This window comes from Canis lupus, chromosome 1 (genome assembly GCF_011100685.1).
Source record: "Canis lupus familiaris isolate Mischka breed German Shepherd chromosome 1, alternate assembly UU_Cfam_GSD_1.0, whole genome shotgun sequence".
Lineage (NCBI taxonomy): Eukaryota > Metazoa > Chordata > Mammalia > Carnivora > Canidae > Canis > Canis lupus.
Genome location: NC_049222.1, coordinates 56,232,181 through 56,239,027, shown reverse-complemented (window position 1 = coordinate 56,239,027; position 6,847 = coordinate 56,232,181). Strand labels below are relative to the sequence as shown.

Sequence of the window (6,847 nt, the reverse complement as noted above, 5' to 3'; positions counted from 1 at the left end):
AAAGGGGAACCCAGAGAAGATGAGCAGGTGACCAGGGTTGTTGTGTTGGAGCCCACAGGGAACAGGGAACGGGGCTAGAATCCCAGAGGAGATGCTGGGGACAGGATGGTGTGGGGACAGCTGGCAGCCTGCTGCATGAGCTCCCCCTCTTCCCACACGTGGTGACAGGTAGCTTGTCCATCAGCCATCGGCCACACGGCTTGCACACCCAGAAGACTCTTTTCCACTCCTTTTCATGGGGGTCACTCCTGGGCTTACACAGTTGCAGGGACCTTAGCCAGAACACAGAGCGGCCGCCAGGGGCGAATGTTCATGAGGGAAGCCTTTGGGATGCCCTGTGACCCCACTCTACATAGCAGAGATCCTCAGAGCTCAGCTCTCAAGTGCAGTCTGGGCAGTCTTGAAACACCTTGATGTTCACCTGTGCGCACACACATGCACACACACACACACCTGACACCCTCGTCTCCCTCCAAGCCCAACCTCTGACACTCCAGCACGACGGCATTTTATTCATTAAAAGGAACAAAGATCGGATTTCCTCCTGTTTTAAAGACTTGTTGAGAATCCAAGGACAGTTTACTGAGAGATGACCTGGGTGCTGCCCAGTGATCTCTGGGCTGCTTCTCTGGCCGTGAGGACCTAGTGATCACTAAGGAAGGCAATGGACACTGGAAGGCCCCGCTCTTGTCACCTGCGGCCGTCTCATCTAGGACAGACACTCTCCTATGAGGTCAAGATGGGGGGGGAGGGTCAAGATCCTTATCTGTCATGGATGGAATCAGAACACAACACAAAGCTAGCTAGATGAATGTGAAAGTGCTCACGCGGTAACGAATGAGAGCCTTCTGTGCTCTGAGCACCAACCCTTACCTAGGACGTGAATGTGTAACTCTCGATGCGAAAGCAAACCATTCACTCCCCACAATTGACCTGGGAGACCATAATTACCAGTATTGTCTCTGTTTTACAAATGAGAAAACTGACTCACTCGTTGGTTGTGGCGAATTGAGGTCAATGTATTCAGCAAAGCAGTGCACATTTCCAGGTATAGCCTCAAAATGTCAGACTTGTTTGCAGGTTGGAAGAGCAGAGGTGAGTAGGAGCCCTCGGTCGGCAGCTTTAGCCACACACCGTTCCCAGGCGAGTTATGAAGCATCACAGGGACACATTGGGGACAGAGCAGTATGTTCCTAACATCCCTGTCGGTCCCGATGGCTGGACCGCCCTGACCCGGGCTGGTTGGGTCTGGACACCAGCAGGGCCAGGCTCTTCTCCGTGAGGCCCCGGCACACATCTCCATCACCTGCACCGTGTCTGCTCAGGGCAGGCCAGGAATACCACCATCCCACCAGCCCCATCCTCTGAACTTAGAAATCTAACATTATCTTTGGAAATACGCAATGGACACCAGAAAATTGTGTTTGCCAACTTGGAGCATGGATTTCACTCCCCCTATGTTTCAGAGATCATAGACTGATCTCCATTTTAAGGAAAGGAATTGAACAATTGGCCAAGAATTTCTGTTATTTGATTATTGAACTTCCAGAAGATTTAGGACAGGACTTGGAGAATATAATACGATGTCCACATTTTTATTTCAGGAATGTGCCTATTTTAGGAAGTAGAAGACACCCCTCTACAAGTTAGGGGAGAAGTATAATGGTCTCAAGTCGACTTGGTAGGTCCACATCTCAGTTAATCCTGCAGACAGCTTGGGCGACGATGAGTCAGGATGGTGGACAGACGTCTGTCCTGGGGGCACCATCGAATGACAGGGGCAGTAGCCTCGTTCTAGCAGGAGACACAGGGCTTGAGGAGGCCTTGGGGCTGACCAGGTGCTTATCCAAGCCAGAACAGGGATTCTGAGCAGAGGGCAGGCTGGACACGCCGGGGTCAGCAGCCTGGGGAAGAGGAGCGCAGGGGAGCAACAGCAAGCATCCGTGAGGGTGGGGGACCGACCCTTACCCCCTGAGTGCATCCCCAGGTCTGCTGCACCGTGCAAGAGGCTTTTTCCTTGTGCTCACACAACATGAGAACTGAGTTTGTTCTGAAACCCCTCTCACCTCCAGGGTTCCAGGGGTGGGTCTCCATTCCTTGCCACAGAAAGAGCCCTAGAGAAATGGGGGTGTGTGGGAGGTTTCCCGTAACCATGGCTTTCCCAGTGAATGCTTGCTCTTCACGCAGGTGTGGAAGGCAGGTAAGTATGAGGTGCAGGCATGGGCATGCTCAGGACCAGGAAAGCAGGCTGATGGGGGTCTCTCTGCTGCTGCCTCCATGGCAGGGATCTTGAACTGGTGCAAGCATTTGTAACTCACTTTTTCCCTATTTGCAAATAAAACTGGCACTTCCTACTCCATTTATTCTGCAGGGACCTTAATGGAACGTGATCACAATCCGAGATCTGAGGCCTAGAAGCAGCTGCCACCAAAGAGCTCCTGTTGGAACCACTGATGTGGGAACAGGTAGGCCACACTGTCATGGAGGGGACGCAGGGCAGCCAGCTACAGGGGGACCTCCGTGCCGGGGTCACCGGGAGGCCAAGATCGACAGCACAGAACCTCTCGCGATGGAAGCCAGGAGTGTCATCCAGCACGGTCTTCTCCATCTGGGACCACAGAGAGGTTTTCCCACCAGGCACCTTTCTTGTCCTGACGCCCTTGCCTTATGACAACGCTCTTCCTCCTCTCGTTGCCTGGTTGGTGTTTCAAGTGTGGGAGCCCAGAACTGAGAGCATAATGGTTGCCTTTGCAAGGATTAGGACAGTCCCGTGAATGGCAGTCATAGAGATCCATTTGGAAGGAGGAAAAGAATGTAAGAGCATTTTGTCCGGTCTCCTAGAAAGCTCGGGGCTATGTTGCTGACAAGCCGTGGGAAGTGAGAGGTAAGCGAGGTCTCCACGCCCCAACTCCAGGGCAGCTTGTACCCACGATGACACGCAGGAGGCCTGCACCGTTGACTCCCAACAATAAATGCTTCACCTCGGGAAATGGCATCGTTGCCATTTGAGCAGCTTTGCTGCATCATCAGGAGCATCTTTCCAGTGCTAACTGTGGGTTATGATGTGTTTCTGTGGCAGGTCCAGAAACAGTCACTTAAGCAGGTCACAGTCTGAGCACAGAAGGTGTCACATCTAACCCAAGACCGGTCTTCACTTTCCTGCTCACTGATGGACACGGGTCACTTTTTAAGCTATTAGGTTAAGATCTTCACACTCAATCATTCTATCAGTCACACGGGTCATATATATCTGGATATGTGTATTTTTATAATCTTTAGGGGTGTCTTCTTTTACCTAGTCTTTGGAGATGCTACCCTGGGTCAGGTGCCCAGGTGTCTTATTTCTGGCCCTATTATTGGAGTCATGGAGTTACATTTTGATAATCTTTCTTTTTTAAGGAAGAGACTTTTTAGTCTACACTTACATTTGGGACAGTATCTCACACAGACGACGTGAGTGAGAAAACACATTTTATGCTTATCTGGAATGTTGACCAAAGTCCCCACTGCAAACTCAGAAAAATGGCCATGTGTCTACAAACAGCTGCTCCAGAGTGTGTGCTACCCCGAGTGCACCTTCGCGCCTGCGAGCCCCTCCAGTGGGCTTCCGCACCTGCAAGCACCCCAAGTGCGCCTCTGCATCTGCAAGTCCTGGAACCGGAGCCCCCGAGTGCGCCTCCACGTCCACGAGTCCCCGATCCCAACGCTCCGGCTCCCCCTGCGCAGGTGATATGCAGGCCCTGGAATTACGGATGCGGGAACTATTGCCTGCAACATGGAGCACTCCAGATGGAGAGCAGTCTGTCCCAAATATTTCTTGTGTGGGAGGGGGAAGCTCCAATTGTGCAAGTGTAAACAAAGGATAGGAAAAAGAAAAGGAAGGGAAGGAGGAAAGAAGGAGGGAGGGAGGAAGGAAGGAAGGAAGGAAGGAAGGAAGGAAGGAAGGAAGGAAGGAAGGAAGACGAAGGAGGGAGACAGGAGGGAAGGAGGGAGGAGGGAGTTGTGCTTTCATATTTTTATAGACCTATGTGGTCCCTGGGAAGGGTTTAAATCCTGAATTAAGAAAAAAAAATACCTGCCAGTGAAGAAATGACTAGGGCTACTTTTGGCCTGAAACCTAATACCTGGGGTTTTTGTTAAATCCGTTAAATGGATTCTGGACCACATTCCAGCATGGGGGTGGGCTTCCTCCCACAGCAAGCAGGGGGGAGGGGGGCCTACAATTTAGTTGTGAGAGCGTCTGCCTGGAGACAGGGTGGACCCCACAGCCCCACAGGATGGCCAAGACCAAGTCCAGGCTGTCACCTGTGCTCTCGACCCGCTGGCTGCAAATCAGAGGTTCCCACGACCCCCTCCTTGGGCTCAATTAATTTGCAAGAGTGGCTCATGGATCTCAGGAAACCAGTTTAGTCACTAAATTACCGGTTTATTACAAAGAATATTAAAGGATAGGAATTGACTGCCAGATGAAGAGATACACGGGGCGAGGTCCTGAACAAAGGAGCTTCTGTCCCCGTGGAGTTCGGGGGCCGGCTTGGTGCACATAAACTCTCGCTGTCTCCCCTCAGGGAAGTTCTCTGCACCCTGTCCTGTTGGCTCCTGTGGAGACTTCGTCACACGCACAGGAGCAGCCAAACCATTGGCCACTGGCTGAGTCAACCTCCCCCCAGCTGGCTCCCCCCTGGGTCCCCTGGCAACCAGCCCCCCACCCCATCGACCCAAACCCTGCCATGGAGGAGAGGGCTGGTTACAAACAACAAGACACCCACTCCAGCTTTGTGGCTCCACGGCCGTTTTAGGAACCGAGGACAGGAGACCAAATGACAGGACTCAAGATGCTCCCCTGTCCTGTTGCCCAGACAAGCCCAGGGTTTCAGGAGCTGATGGACTTGGACCAAACAGACCAAACAGCTCTGAGGAATGGACTTAGGCCACCTGGATGACAAATGCACATTTCTTACCAGTTACAACATCCTGCCTCAAGGTGCAGGGTCACAGGCACGTCGCCCTGCGGGACACTCAGGCTGTCATACGGTTTTGCCCACCAGAAGCACATACTTGTGGGAAGAAAACCATGTGCAGTTAGAATTTAAATCTATGGGGACAAACATTCTTGATGAGCCATGTGGGGAAGTGTGAGGGCTGCCATCGACACCCCCGCCCTCAGCCAGGTGGGAGGGCCTCCTGTGACACGGGCCACAGCCACCCGACAGGTGCACGTCCCGGTGAGCACTGCCTCCCTCCGGCTCACTTCCTGCTGGGATTGGTCCCCACGGCTGCTGCGATGTTTCTATGTCAGCAGGGCTGCGTGTGTTTAATGAGTCACTTATGAGGGCTCTTGAGCTGGTCCTGAGGACCCAGTGTGACTGCAGGCGGCAGTGGGGACGGGCGGTCCTGCCCAAGTACCTTGATCAGGTCACAGAAAGCAGCTCTAGAGTCATTGGTGAAACCCCCAAAGGTGCTTGACTAATCGTCCTAGAAATTAAATTGCTTCCTTGCTTCCCCTGCCCCCACAAGGAAGGCAAGTTTCCTGGCTCCTGCTAATTTCCCCTTTGACCTCAGAGCAGAAACAGCACATTAACCACCTTGAGGCCTGGACCCCCACCAAGGCACCAGGGAGGCTTGACTGTGGGTCTGTTCTGTCAGAGCTCTCCAAGACGCCTCCCAAGGGGTGAGAAGCCACAGGCCTCCTTGCAGGCGCGAGGAGATGCACCCCGGAAGCAGGTGATGGTGGGGAGCCCACCCGACGCTTGGCTTTCACCCATGAGCCTGAGCAAGGCCTCTGGCTGCCACGCTCCATGCGTGGACGGCTCCGTCCCCCGGCCACCCTCTGCCATCACTCAGGTGGGACTCAGGGCTTGGGCTTGGACCCACACAAGGCCATTGCTCGCAGACTTGCCAACACCAGCACCGGCGTCCATGGTGCATCTGACGCTGATGTGTTAGCCTGTGTCCTCCTTCCTCTGTCACTCTGCCACAGAGTGGGGGGGACCATACTCCTCTGCCTCTCCCAAGGCTTGCTCTCTCTGACCTCCAGCGCCTATTTTATCGCTAATGTGTTTTAAGTCTGTGCACCAGCAACATGCTCCAAAGAGCTTCAGATGCCAGGACACAGCTGGACAGGCAGATGGACAACAAAACATGGGTAACTTCCCACCACATTCGTTCAACCAGGGCCACCACACGCCCAGCCCAGCCCCGGGGGCAGTGGGCAGTTCTCATCCATGGTCAGGCATGTTAGTCCACAAACATTCATGACAACTCCACCAGAAATGGTTGGTTCTGCCCCATTTTACACAGCAGGAACCAGACACAAAAAGGTTATGCAACCACCCAAGGTCCCACAGCAGGCAAGGGGCTGAGACGAGCTTCAAACACAGCCCACCTGCCTCTTAGACCCTTGTTCTGGAGCATACCCAGCCTGGTGTGGTGACTGTGAGCACGTGTGTGCTCGTGTGTGTGCATGCGTGTACATGTGTGTATGTGCGTGTCGTGTGAAATTATATTCCAGGATGAAAGGAAATTCCCGATCCTGGCTTAATATTTTTAAGAGGAAAGGAGGTATATTTGAGGCCCTAATAAACCATGTATTTAAACAATAAACGTATTTTACCTTAAGGGTCTTCAGTTTGGCAAAAATAAAGGAAAACAGAGTTAGAGATAGCTTCCCCTAGTTCAGAATTCAGTAGTTTGTATCATTGTGATTAAGAAAGGTGATGCATAGATACCTTGTTTCTAAATCATTTGACTTCTTGGTTCTTTGTTTTAAATGTCTTTCTATCAGAATATCACACCCTTGGAGTTTGAACAATTCTAGAGGCTTTACTGTGTTACAGAGGGATCCTTC

At 52.5% G+C, this 6,847-nt stretch overlaps 1 long non-coding RNA gene across 1 annotated transcript; it reads left to right on the top strand.

Annotated features, from left to right (window-relative positions):
• The first annotated feature begins 834 nt into the window (after positions 1 to 834).
• LOC111090696 lies at positions 835 to 3,860 on the top strand. The gene is made up of 3 exons (XR_005353100.1): positions 835 to 1,095; positions 1,605 to 1,681; positions 2,372 to 3,860. It is a non-coding gene; the product is annotated as an uncharacterized LOC111090696 (long non-coding RNA).
• The last annotated feature ends 2,987 nt before the right edge of the window (positions 3,861 to 6,847 follow it).